This window comes from Vulpes lagopus, chromosome 20 (genome assembly GCF_018345385.1).
Source record: "Vulpes lagopus strain Blue_001 chromosome 20, ASM1834538v1, whole genome shotgun sequence".
Classification (NCBI taxonomy): domain Eukaryota; kingdom Metazoa; phylum Chordata; class Mammalia; order Carnivora; family Canidae; genus Vulpes; species Vulpes lagopus.
In genome coordinates this window covers 16,928,356-16,942,609 of record NC_054843.1, presented here as the reverse complement: position 1 = coordinate 16,942,609, position 14,254 = coordinate 16,928,356, and the positions used below count along the sequence as shown (strand labels likewise).

The 14,254-nt window shown below is 36.1% G+C and overlaps 1 pseudogene; it reads right to left on the bottom strand.

Moving 5' to 3' along the window:
• Positions 1-1,597: 1,597 nt before the first annotated feature.
• On the bottom strand, positions 1,598-2,446 carry LOC121479353 (annotated as a pseudogene).
• Between the last annotated feature and the right edge of the window lie 11,808 nt (positions 2,447-14,254).

Sequence of the window (14,254 nt, the reverse complement as noted above, 5' to 3'; positions counted from 1 at the left end):
GATCAGTATCAGCCAATATTTCTTAATTTCTCCAGGGAACCCAAAGGGTGGAAACACTGTGAAGATAGGTCAACACCCTTCTTATAGGTTTCAAATTGCTAGCTGCTAATATTTTTTGAATTGCCTGCTTTTAATTATCCACATCCACATTGGCCAGTTAGCAGGTGAAATTGCTTAACTCCTCAAGGACTACATGTGGACTCAAATCAGCAATCTTTTCATTAATAACCTCTCCTTAGAGGAAACTTCTATCATATCAAGTGAACCCTCTCACCTGCCCCCATCTTACAAACGGAATTAATTGTTATCATTCCTTGTAAGCAGTTGAAAGGCTGCAGAAGTGAAACCAGGCACAGCACCCTGATAACTTTCTACAGAGAAGTTGCAGGCAAAGCCAGACTACTGCGTGAAGAGAGCTGGCTCAGAACTTTCTTCCCCAAATGGCACGAGAAGCAATCGTGTCATAAGAAACCTCTACAGGGCAATGAAGCAGGCAACCCTGAATCACGAGCACTGAGGCCGTACAGGAGCATTATCATATAGGGAGCCACAAAGACCTCAGATAGAAAAAATTCTGGGGTCACCTGGGTGGCTCAGTGGTTGAGCCTCTACCTTTGGCTCAGGTTGTGATCCTAGGGTCCTAGGATCAAGTCCTGCAGGAAGCCTGCTTCTCCCTCTGCCTATGTCTCTGCCTCTCTCTGTGTCTCTCATAAATAAATGTGGTCTTAAAGAAGGGAAGAGTTCTGAAATTGAGGCAGCCCTGCTATTTGGCTTTCCCCCTACCCTGGTATGAAAACTGGCTCAGAAGAAGCCAGCCTCAAAAGCCACAGGTGATGACACCTCAGAACAGCTGAGTAGTTGACAGCATGAAGACCACCATATAACCTTCCCAGCCCCTTCCTGTTACTTTTACGTTTGAAATTCCAGATTCTCGGCTAATTACAAATTCATTTGAGCTAAGGTTCGGTTCTCCTTTCAAATTACACCTAATCCTGGGGAAGTTTAACCAGACTGTATATAACTGTATATACTTATTTACCTATATTTATATAGGTAAATATATAATATGTTTCTATTTAATATTTAGCTATGCATGCTTTATTTGAATTTATTTGATCAGGTTGCTTTCTTCCTAATATCTACTTGAAATTTTCAGACTTAAGAAAGGAATTTTAATGAAGGAATAAAGAGAGACAATTCATTTCTATCCATGCAAACTTAGATATGGACAATTCTGATGCCTCTTAGCAGCTTTGGGCCTCAGCTGACTGGGGAGAAGAAGAATAGAATGATGGGTTTTGAACCCTGAAGAACTGGGTACAGAAATACAAAGTAGTAGAGATAGGCATTAAGGGTCTTGCATGGGGCTAGTGGGCTAGCCTTGGGCTGACATTTCCATTCCTCCCTAATTTATATCTTGGTGCTTATGTTATGAGAAAAATATGCCAAGTCAGTCAGTTTATTCATGAAATAGTAGAATATAATAAAAAATGCATGGCATTTTAGATTTGCCTAGATTTGTCAATGTCTATTTTTTTTTGACCTCTGAACCATTTATTGGCCTCCTGCTCCTCAAAGGGTATCCTGTTTTGCTACCTCAATGCCTCAGAATTTTGGTGTCGTTGGTCTCAGACACCACCTTGCTGTGGTAATGGTCTTCTGGATGGTCTGCAAGGAGTTGCTGTTGTCTAGGGCATCAGTAAGACTGAAGTCCTCCCTGTCTTCCAACAGGTGACAGTAGGTGGCAATCTCAGCCTCCAGCTTGACCTTGACATTCAGCAGGGTCTCATACTCCTGGGCCTGGCACCTGCCCCTCTGCCTGGATCTGGGACAGCGCTGACTCCAGGTGCAGCAGGATCCCGTTGAGCTGCTCCATTTCCATCGAGTGGCAGGTGTCGACCTCCCTCAGGCTGTTCTCCAAGCTGGCCTTCAGGTTTCTCATTGAGTCCAGGTTGATCTCCAAGGACTGGGCCGTCTGTCCGTCTCAGCACCATGAGGGTCATCTCAGCTTCTCCTATCTCAGCGGTCTGTGTGGTGACCACTGTGGTGCTCTCCTTGATCTGCTGGGACCAGTACTTGTCAGCTCCTCCCAGTTCTTCTAAGCCAGCTTGTCATACTGGGCCTGGATATTTGCCATGATCTTGCTGAGGTCCTGAGATTTGGGGGCATCCAACTCCACTGTCAACCCAGAGTTGGCGGTTTGGTTTTGTAGAGCCTTTATTTCCTCCTCATGGTTCTTCTTCATGAAGAGCAGCTCCTCCTTGAGAGCCTCGATCTCTGTCTCTAACTTCAGCTGAGTGACATTGGTGTCATCAATGACCTTGTGGAGCCCATGAATGTCACTCTCCACAGACTGGCGCATGGCCAGCTCCGTCTCATACTTGACTCGGAAGTCATCAGCAGCAAGCCAGGCATTGTCAATCTGCAGAACCACGCGGGCATTGTGTCATTGTCTATTTTGAAATCTTATGTTATTTCTGTTGTTTCCTAGACTTCTTAAAAATTACCCCCACCCCACAAATATACTTCCACTTGATCGAATTAATGACATAGGACACATATTGTCATTCTTTGCTTCTGAAACTCAAATAAATGTCTCCTCTACAGGGAGTGTTAATCTGCCAAGGGTGAAAACAAAACCAAAAACAAAACCAACAACCAAAAAGCCAAAATAACTGGACTCTGTGTCTACCATACTGTATTAGTTTTCTTTATTCTGCCTGAATTTTGTTATTTTTTTTTATTGGTAAGATATACAAAACATTATTTTTACATTAAAAGAAACATAGTTGTATACTACATAGACTGAAAAATTCGGATGGCTTCAGACATGTTCTGCTTCTTGTGAATCACTACTATTTACCTGTCTAGGCTTTCAGGGTATAAACTTGTTTTAAATGTATGTCTGTGCGGAAGTTTTTAAAGCTAATGAATAGCATTATTTTGGGATTAGTTCTGCCATTAACTAGTTATATGAACCTAACATCTTTCCACTTTCTCTAAATCTACTTCTTCGTCTGGAATTTTAAAGGGATTGAAAAAATACTCTCCTAGTTCCCTTGTGGGACACAATTGTAATATATGACAACTTTACATCACCAGTTTTGACTGAAAGAGTTGCAGCCCTCAGCCACATTTCATGACCCATATTTGACAAGAACTTTGCTAACAGATGTGGGGAGGGACAGCTTGTGGAATTCTTTGAGGTAATGTTATGTTATACCAAAAATATCTACTAAGGTTTTACAGAAATGCCAGACATTTTAGTAGAGCCTTTGGAATTCTTGCAGAAATGTTTTACATAGGAGCTGTCATATCTAATGTGCAGATTTTATTATGATTTCATCATGGAACATTTTGTTCTTTCAAATATATTTTTAAGAAATAACCTTGAGAGATAAATTCTTTCATATGATGAAGAACCCTCATTATCAAGCATAGGAATTCCCTTAATTTTCTTTCTTTCTTTTTCTTTCTTTCTTTCTTTCTTTCTTTCTTTCTTTCTTTCTTTCTTTCTTTCTTTCTTTCTTTCTTTCTTTCTCTTTCTTCCTTTCTTCTTTCTTCTTTCTTTCTCTTTCTTTCTTGGAAAGTGGTGAACAGATGGAAAAAGAGAATCTTATGGAGGCTCCAGGCCCAGCACAAAGCCCAATACAGGCCTTGATCTCACAACCCTGAGATCATGACCTGAGCCGAAATCAGGAGTTGGATGCTTAATTGACTGAGTCACCCAGCCATCTCTCTTTAGAATAATCTTCTAAAGTCTAAATATATATAAAATACTATATATATATGAAATTAAATATATATACTATATATATGAAACTATATATATTTCATATATTTGTATATATACTATATATAGTATAGTATATATATAGTGTATATATACTATATATGAAGTGTATACATAGTATATATATACTATACTATATATAGTATATGTACAAATATATGGTATATATATAATATATATATATAAACTTTCATATATATATACTATATATATATATGAAATACTTTTAATTTTGAGATGGATAATTTATAAAAAGTAATTCGTTCAACTACAGTTGGCTCTTTAAATAGCACAGGGGTTAGGGGCACCAACTCAGTCCCACTACCTCTAGTTGAAAATCTGCATATAACTTATAAGTCCTAAAAAGCTTAACTACTACTAATAGCCTACTTAACTGGAAGCCTTCTAGATAACATAAACAGTTGATTGACATATTTTGTATGTTAGATGTATTAGGTATTATATTATTACAATAAGAAAAGATAAAGATAAAGAAAATGTTATTAAGAAAATCCTAAGGAAAACATACTTACAATACTATACTGTATTTACTGAATAAACCTATATAAGTGGACCCATGCAATTCAAAACTGCGTTGTTCCAGAGTCAATTATATTTCACCTAATTTAAATTAAATTCACCTAATTTATTTAACTGTTTAATTAAGGCAAGGTAATCATAGCATGATGTTTCATTACTGTAACATTGCTTTTGTTTTGTTTTGTTTTAGCTTTTGTTTTGATTAACTAGATCTTTGAAAACAGATCTTTAGAGTTTGTTTTGCTAAGAGACCCAGGTGTCACCTTGAGGTGTTATGAAGATTTGGTGGCAAAATAGAAATAGTAGCTATCAATATAGTGGTTAATCTGGACACTCCATGACCTCTAACCTAATAAGCTAGAATGTTAGTGATGTCACAGTCTAAGTTTCCCATCTACTATAAGTGGGCCAATTAGCAGTGAACAGAAGCACCCTGTTCCACGGCTAGATATGAACTTACAAATGGTATATGGATGCAAAACTGACACTTAGCTTTCCTTTCATGTTGAATTACTGGTCAGTGTGCTCATCATGTTCTAGTCAGAGAAAACAAATAACTTTATATCCTGAGATAAAAACAAAACAAAGCGCAATAAAGTAAATGAGTATGAAAGGGTTTGCTTTCCAGATCTGGTTCCTCCCAAAATAAGTAAAATCTTAGCTATTATACCTCAATTAAAAAAAAAGTAAAAAAAGAAAAAGATTGTAAAAAAATCCTAATATGCTAGTTAATTTTACGTGTCAATTTGATTGGGCCACCAGTGAGAGCCCAGATATTTGGTTAAACATTATTTCTGGGTTTGTCTGTGAAGGTGTTTGTCCACTGAAGGCCTGAGTAGAAGAAAGGATTGAATAAGAAAGGATTCTCTCTCTATGCCTGTCTTTGAGATGAGACATTGTTCTCCTGCCTTTGGACTTGGCCTCAGTCTAGAACTTACAGTATTGGCTCTTCTGGCTCTCGGGCCTTCAGACTGGGGACTAGAACTGTACTATCCACTATCCTGGGACTTCTCAGCCTCCATAATTACATGAGCCAATTTCCTATGGTAAATTTCTTTAGGTAGGTCTATCTATCTATCATCTCTATCTATCTATCATCTATCTATCTATCTATCTATCTATCTATCTATCTATCATCTATCTATCATCTATCTCCTTACCTACCTATTGATCTATCAATCCATTTACCTATCTTTATGTCTATCTCTATATAAAATCTCCTATTGGTTTTCTAGAAAAAAACCCAGAATGATATACTTGGGCTTTCAGCTATAATTTCTGGCTTCCTAACAGAAACAACTTTCTCTGTCTTTTGCAATGGTGAGGTCTGATGATAGATCTCTTGTGTGTAAGATAATCCTGTGAGAACATTGCTTCTTTCTCACCATGAAAAGACTAATTGTAGACTTAGTGATTTTGTTACTTTTCTATCGTAGTTCTCCTGACCCCCGGTCCCTTTAAATATCCATTGTGGATTTTTGTTTGTTTGTTTGTTTTTTAGATTTTATTTATTTATTCATGAGAGACACAGAGAGAGAGAGAGGCAGAGACACAGGCAGAGGGTGAAGCAGGCTCCATGCAGGGAGCCCGAAGTGGGACTCGATTCCGTGTCTCCAGGATCAGGCCCTGGGCTAAAGGTGGCGCTAAACCCCCGAGCCACCCAGGCCGCCCTTGTTTGTTGTTTAATGGAGAGAGTCTTTTGGAAATTCAGGTTCATTTGCAAAAATTTTTTACAACCACATGCCCTTTCTAAAATATTTTATATCTGATTAATTCTTTTCCAGATATATTACTAAATTTGAAGGGGAAGAAGGTGAGAAAAAATGGAAATCAAAGCAGACAATAGAAACAGACCATATAACTTCAGCTATGAAAGTTATCAGACATGTAATTTTAAAAAAATCACCAATACATAAAAAAAATCAATGAAAAAAGAGGATATCATAGAGAATCAAATTTATTAAACATATGAAGATGTGAAAGAACTGGAACGCTTGTGTACTGCTGAGTGGGAATGAAATGGTGCAGTTGCTAGAGACAGTAATATCATGATTCCTCAAAAAATTAAACACTAAAATTTGATATGATCCAGCAACTCCGTTTCTCAGTATATAACCCAAAAACTTGAAAGTAGGGCCTCTGAGACATTTGTACACTTGAGTTTATAACAACAGTATTCACAGCTATTGAAAGGTGGAAACAATCCAAGTGTTCATTGATGGATGAATGACTAAACACAACGTGATATATACATATTATAAAATATGATTCACCCTTAAACAGAAAGAGAATTCTAACATGTGCTACAACATAAATCAATCTTGAAGACATTATGCTAAATGACTTGATAAGTCAGTCACAAAATGTCAGATACTGTATGATGCCTCTTTACTGGGTACCAAGAGTAATCCGATTCATACAGACAGAAGTAGAATGGTGGATGCCAAAAACTACATGGGGTGGGAGGGAAATGAGGAGTTACTGTTCAGTGAGTGTAGAGTTTCAGTTTGAGAAAATGAGAAAAAGTTCTGGAAATGGATGGTGGTGATGTTTGGACAGCGATGTGAACGTAATAACGCCACTGACCTCTATGCTGGAAAAAAGGATCAATTTTGTGTTGTGTATATTTTACCACAATAGCAAAAAGCACCTTAACAACAACCACAAAACAAGAATAATAATAATATGATTTATTACTATGAAGCTAATAGAGGATGAGGAGTGTAGAAATAAAGATACTTGATTTATCCAGAAAAGGGAAGAAATGAGAAGAGAAGAAACAGAACACTGATGAGACTAATTAGAATGCAAGTAGTACCCATGGTAGAAATTAATCTAAATTCATAGACAATGTTAATTATAAAGACTGAATTAAAAAATAAAACATCTGTAGATTGCTTACATGGGATGCATCTTAAAAGAGCATAGAATAATTGAAAGAAAAATGAAGGAAAAGATGAATAGTGTAAATAGTAACCAACATAAAGCTGTAAAACTAGTAATATGAATCAAGTATTTATAGAAATGATTATTCATAGAGATACTCACCAGAAAAATTTATAAGGTCTAAATTTGTATACAACTAATATTATGTTATAAAAATTTATGTGGGGCTCCTGGGTGGCTCAGTTGGTTAAGAATCTGATCCCAGGATTCTGAGATCAAGCTCCCATATCATGCTCCCTGCTCTGCGGAGAACTTGCTTCTCTCTCTCCTTCTGTTGCTCCCCATACTTATGCTCTCTCTCTATCAAATAAATAAAATATTTTAAAAAAATCCTCTGGGACTTATGGGACAACAAGATGAATTCAGTCATAATTTGAGATTTATATACACCATATTTAGTAACTAATAGATGAGGCAGACAAAGATTCAGTGTTAGAAACGTAAATAATTAAACAACTTGACATAATTAAACAATTTGGTATAGTGCATAGATACATAACATAAATACTATATAATATATGTAATTCTCTCTCTCTCTCTTTACACACACACACACACACACACACACACACACACACACCACTACACTCAACAACTGCAAAATTCAGTTCTTTTCAAGTGTCCTTGGAACATTTTCCAAAATAGGTCACCACATGCTGGGCCACAAAGCAAGTCCCAATAAATTTCAAAGGGTTTGAAAATGAAATCATAGAGAATATGTTCCGACAAAAATATAATTAAGCTGGGAGGGAAATTAACAAAACTAAAAAAAAAAAAAACAACAAAACAAAACCCCCCCAACTTTGAAGATTAAGCAATGCATTTTAAAATTATGCATGTGCCAAAGAAGAAATCACATGGAAATGAGAAAATAGTTTGAACTAAGATGTAATGACAATATCACATGAAAACGTTTTAGGATGTCACATAAAAACAGTAGATATATATTAACAAGAAAAGAAAAAGTCTGAAAAATTAACAGCAATCTAAACTTCTATGTGAAGAAACTGAGAAAAAGTACTAAATGAAGTAGAAGAAAGGACTTCATAAAAAATAAAGACAGAAATCAATGAACAGAAAACAAATACATAGCAGAGAAAATAAAGATAAATTTTGGTTGTTTGAAAGTTGAAAACTGTTAAAATTGTAACCTAACAAACTATTCTTGGTTAAAAGAGGGGATCCCTGGGTGGCTCAGCGGTTTGGCCCTGCCTTTGGCCCAGGGCGAGATCCTGGAGACCCGGGATCGAATCCCACGTCGGGCTCCTGGTGCATGGAGCCTGCTTCTCCCTCTGCCTGTGTCTCTGCTTCTCTCTCTCTCTCTGTCTATCATAAATAAATAAATAAATCTTTAAAATTAAAAAAAAATAAAAGAGAGATGGTGCAACTTTAAAAAAAATAAAAAGAATATATCTCTATCAAATAGATATGGACAATATCTAACAATTAAGATTATAAATAAAATGATTAAATATAAGTGAACCAATGTCTTAAAAACCACAACTTCCTGAAACTGACATAAGACAGAATGTAAATTATTTTGTGTCTTTCAAAAATTGAATTCACAATTTAAGCTTTCCACCAGGAAGACTCTCAGACAAAAAGATTTCAGTTTGAATCCTTCCAAAAATTTAGGGAGATAATATCATTATTACTATAAAAAGACCTTTGGGGGGTATCCCTGGGTGGCTCAGCAGTTGAGCGCCTGCCTTCCGCTCAGGGCATGATCCTCGAGTCCCGGGATCTAGTCCCGCATTGGGATCCCTGCATGGAGCCTGCTTCTCCCTCTGCCTCTCTCTCTCTCTCTCTCTCTCTCTCTCTCAAAATCTCTGTCTCTCATTAATAAATAAATAAAATCTTAAAAAAAAAGATCTTTGGGATCAGAGGCAGAGGGAATCCTTCCCAGAACTTTTTTTTTAAGATTTTATTTATTTATTCGTGAGAAACACACACACACAGAGGCAGAGACACAGGCAGAGGGAGAAGCAGGCTCCATGCAGGGAGCCCACAGTGGGACTCGATCCTGGGACCTCCAGGATCAGGCCTTGGGCCAAAGGCAGGTGCTCAACTGCTGAGCCACTCAGCCTGCCCTTCCCAGAACTTTTTAATGGCAAGCATGTTGATGCCAAAACAAGGCATGGGCACTTTAAGGAAATTTGCAAACAAATTTATTCTGAGAACATAGACACAAAATTTGAAACCAAACATTAGCAAACTTCTTGCCTTAGTGCATAGAGCAGTATTTTTTTTTTTTTTGAGTCATGGAAGAGCAGTGTAATATTTGTAATAAATCACTGTAACTTACTGCATTGATAAACTAAAGGAGAAAATATAGGATCATCTGATTAGATGTGGAACAATATATTGAAAAAATTGATTAAACATTTGTCAATGTTGTTAAATTAAACATTAAACAATATTTATCAATATATTGATAAAGTCAATATCCATTTCTTTTTTATTTTTCACTTTGTGGACAAACTAGTATTAAAAGGAAATTTCATTGAACTGTTGAGAAACACTGTATACAGTTGCTTATTCCTGCTTACCATATCATGTCAAAACTCAATGACTAAAATATATATATATATATATTTTGCTCTTGACTCTTTTGGTTGGCTGATCAGGATAGGTTTGAAATTGACAAACAGTAATGAAATATTCAAATAATATCCTTCAAAATAGCATCAAACATAGCAAGTATCTGTTCTTGAAATAAATCTAGTGAAAGATGTGCAAAACCTTTACACAGAAAAGATGTGCAAAACCTTTACACAGAAAATTATTATAGTAATGAAATATTCAAATAATATCCTTCAAAATAGCATCAAACATAACAAGTATCTGTTTTTGGAATAAATCTAGTGAAATATGTGCAAAACCTTTACACAGAAAATTATATTACACAGAAAACAGACATTACTGAGAAAGAAAAGAAAAAGAGCAATTAAATGAAATAAATGTACCTTGTTTATGGACTGAAAGACTCATAATTTAAAGATATCAACTATATCCTCCCGCAAATAGTACATGCAATATACTAACAATCAAAATGCCAGCAAGGTTCTATCTGTGTGGATTGAAAACTGATTCAAAAATGTATGTGGAAATTCAAAGAGCTAAGAAGACCAAAGACAAATAAATTGGGGGAGGTACACTACCAGATACAATGTTTTATTATAAAGTTACAGTAAAAATGTGTGATATTGACACAGACAAATAATCCAGTAACCCTAGAAAGGATACCCTACATTATAATCATATAATGATACCCTACCATTTATAACAATGATGCATCATACTATGTACAGCAATCACAGCATTTATAAGGAAGGTGCCACTGGAATGTTAGGGAAGAAAGATGGATATTTTCAGTAGATGAGGCTGGAATAATTGGGTCTTTCTATGGGAAAAAAAAAAAGTTCTCAGTAGATGATGCTGAATCAACTAGATATTCAAGTGGAAGAAAAATTGAATTAAACTTTTTTTCACATCTCACACCTATATAAAAATTAATTCCAGATGGATTAAGATTCCAGATGAACTGAAGATCTAAATTTGAAAGGTAAATTATTAAAGCTTCTCTCCAAAACTGGAGATTATTTCCATGGCCATGACATGCATGAGTGGCTTTATACATTTGTGAGAAGTCAGTTGTGACAGTATCTTCTATACTCTAGAATCCCATTTATATAGAGTCTCCCTCCCCAAAATAAGTAAAACTAATCAGTGATGCTGGAAATCACAACAGTGGTGAACTTGGTGGGTTAATTTCTGTGAATTTGTACACAATTCAAATTCAATCTCTTGGATTTATGCAATCTCTTAGAGTGATGGTTATGTTTTACATAAACCAAGTGGTTTTACAAAACCACTTACAATACTATCAAAAAGTGTCACATGCTTAAGAATAAGTTAAATAGAAAATGGAAAAGTCTCTACACAGATAATTAAAATATAAAAATTATTGAGAGAAATGGAACAAGAATGAATGAAAAAATAAATGATGTGACATTTTCGTGAGCTGGAAAGCTCATTATTATAAAGATGGCAACCGTATTCTCATATAATAAATGCAAACCAATCATAACCAAGAGATGATTTGCTATATTTCTATACAAAAAGTGTATATGTTATACTTCAACAACAAATTAGCACAAAAAAAGAAAACACAAAATGAATTGTAATTGCCTACCAAAAAAGAAAAGAAAAAAAGAAATATGCTCTCGCTGCCCTGTAGTCTTGTTCTACCACATTTAGAAGGTGAGGATGAATGACTATCTGGATATGGTGCTAATGCATTCCATTCCTTGTGTCAAATTTCTCACCTTCTCAAATTGCATGAGTGCAAACGTTTTGGACCTTTATACCCATGACATTCTGGGAAATGACCTTACCATTCCTCAACAATATTTTACAAGTGAACTTGGTGTGGAAAGGATCACTGGCCTGAAATATATCTCTTTGATAGTGGAACTGTTAGCAGTCTTCTCAGTGACTACAGAACACAGTGATGTGCATGTGTGTAAATATCTTGAGGTCATCCTAATGTACTTTACTATCACATGAGATGCAGCATCAAAGAAGTTGGATTAAACATACCGTTATCTTGCTCTTTCTTTTGCAACTCAAATCCATGTTGGAGCATAGCATACAGCAGCTTCAGGTGAGAAGAATTTATGAATGTGAACTTACTTAAATGGAATAAAATATATCCTATGCATATAATAATTTAATAATTTTATTATAATTCTGCACAGCACTTCATGGAATCATTGAACAAAAGATTTGTGAATCTTTAGAGATAATTCAGCTTCTACCTGACACAGACTTTACCTGATAAGTGCTTTTCTAAAGGCTCTCTTAACACCTCCAGGTGAGGAAGTTCATTATTTTATGATGCAATTTATTAATTTTTTATAGACTTCTATGTGCTTTTAGAGGACTCTTATGCTAATCCAAAATCTGTTTTCCTGTAATTTATATGGCTTTTTATTCTTCCCTGTGGTGCCATGTAGAATAACAGTTTAATTTCAGGCAAAGTCACATACACTTTTACATTTTTCACAGTATTGGGGCACCTGGGCGGCTCAGTTGGTTAAGTGTCTGCCTTAGGTTCAGGTCATGATCTCAGGGTCCTTGGATAGAGCCCCTTGTCAGACTCCCTGATCAGCAGAATGTATGCTTCCCCCTCTCCCTCTGCTCCTCCCCTCTGCTCTTGCACTATCTCTCCAATAAGTAAATAAAATCTTTGAAAAAAAACAAAAATAAATTTTTGCAATATTTTTGGACTTCTAAATAAAATCAAATTGAAAAATAATCTAGTATATTTGAACTAGGCAACATATTACAGTCAGTAAACATTTCTTAAAAGTGTATTTTGATTTTTCATGAACAAATTGCTAATTGGTTTCTACTCTAGACCTCCTTTATGCATGTCTTCTTCATCCAAAAGTACATCATCATCAACTCACTCACTGAAGCCAGATATCCTTAGGTCCTCTCTTCCTCAAACCCTCCATATCTAATCCATCAGCAAGTTCTATAGGCTGTACCTACATCATTTGCACCACTTTTGATCACTACAGTCCATTCTTCACATAGAGCTAGTAATCTTTCTAAAATCATAAAATCATGATATTTTGTAGTAGGCAGACTTCTAAGATATCCCACAATAATTTCCATCTCCTGATATTCATGCCATTGTTCAATTCCTCTCCCTAAGAGTTGAATGGACATATTGGCATTTAATGAATAGAATATGGCAAAAGTAATGGTGCATTACTTCTGAGCTTAAGTTACAGAAGACTGTGACTTCTATCTTGTTTGCTCTTTCTCTCTCTCTCTGGCTCTTCTCAATCACACCCTCCAAAGAATCTAGCTGCCATGCTGTGAATTACCGTATGGGGAGACCCATGGGGCAAGAAAGTAAGGGTGGGCTCCAGCCAACAGCCAATAAGAAACTAAGGCTCTCAGTTCAACAGTTCACATGAAACCGAACCCTGCCAACAACTACATGAGTGAGCTCGGAAGTGATTTTTCCCCAGTGAAGCTTTGAGATGCCTACATCCTCAGCCAGGACTTTTTAGCTTTGTAAGAGACCGCAAGCCAGAGGTCCCAGGTCAACTGCACTTTGATTCCTGTAGGAAATAGGGAGTGATAAAAGTTGTTGTCTTGAACCTCTAAGTTTTGGGACATTTGTTAGAAATATATAACTAATACATATTCCTTTGCTTCAAACCCTTCAATCACTTTCAATAAAAAAATCTTTTTGTCAACGATCAACAGCCCATTGCCCATGGCTCTGTCCTCCCCTTCTGCTTCTTGGCTGTTTACAGAGCTCCAGACTGAGTTTCTTTCAGCTCTTGGAGCTAGTGAAACTCTTGTTTACTAGAAACTTGTCCTTGCTGATCTCTCCGCTGGCATGTTTTCATGCCCTGTCTTCTCCTGGCTGGTCTATTATCATTCTTTTATCTTCCCTGAACTCCTTCTAACCAGTCTCTTTAGATACCTTAATCCTATGTTAGGTTCGGAGCACTTTTCTAATTTGACATGATTTCAGTTATGGGGCTGCTTCTCTTTTTTAATCTTCCCTCCTACTGAGATCTGGTTAAGCCAGGATTCTGACCTGGAACCCAAGGGTCCCCACTGTGCACTGCTGCCAAAACTCTAGCCTATGCTCCTCTGTAAACTTCTAGAAGTTAATGCATTTGTCATCAAAATTTCTTTGTAGTTTTAGAGGATGCAATCTGAATAGGAAAAAAAAAAAAAAGTTCAAAGAGCATTTAGAATAAAGGGCAGTAAAGAGTTACAACAAAGAATAGGTCCAAATCTAAGTCAGGTGTTAGCCATTTCTTAGTATATAGAACCTACTGCTCATGCTTTCTTGGTAGAAGTTTTTATTTTTATCCTCTAAGATTATACAGCAAAGAAATAATTTAGGAATTAATTTTTTTTTTGTAATGTGATATGTAG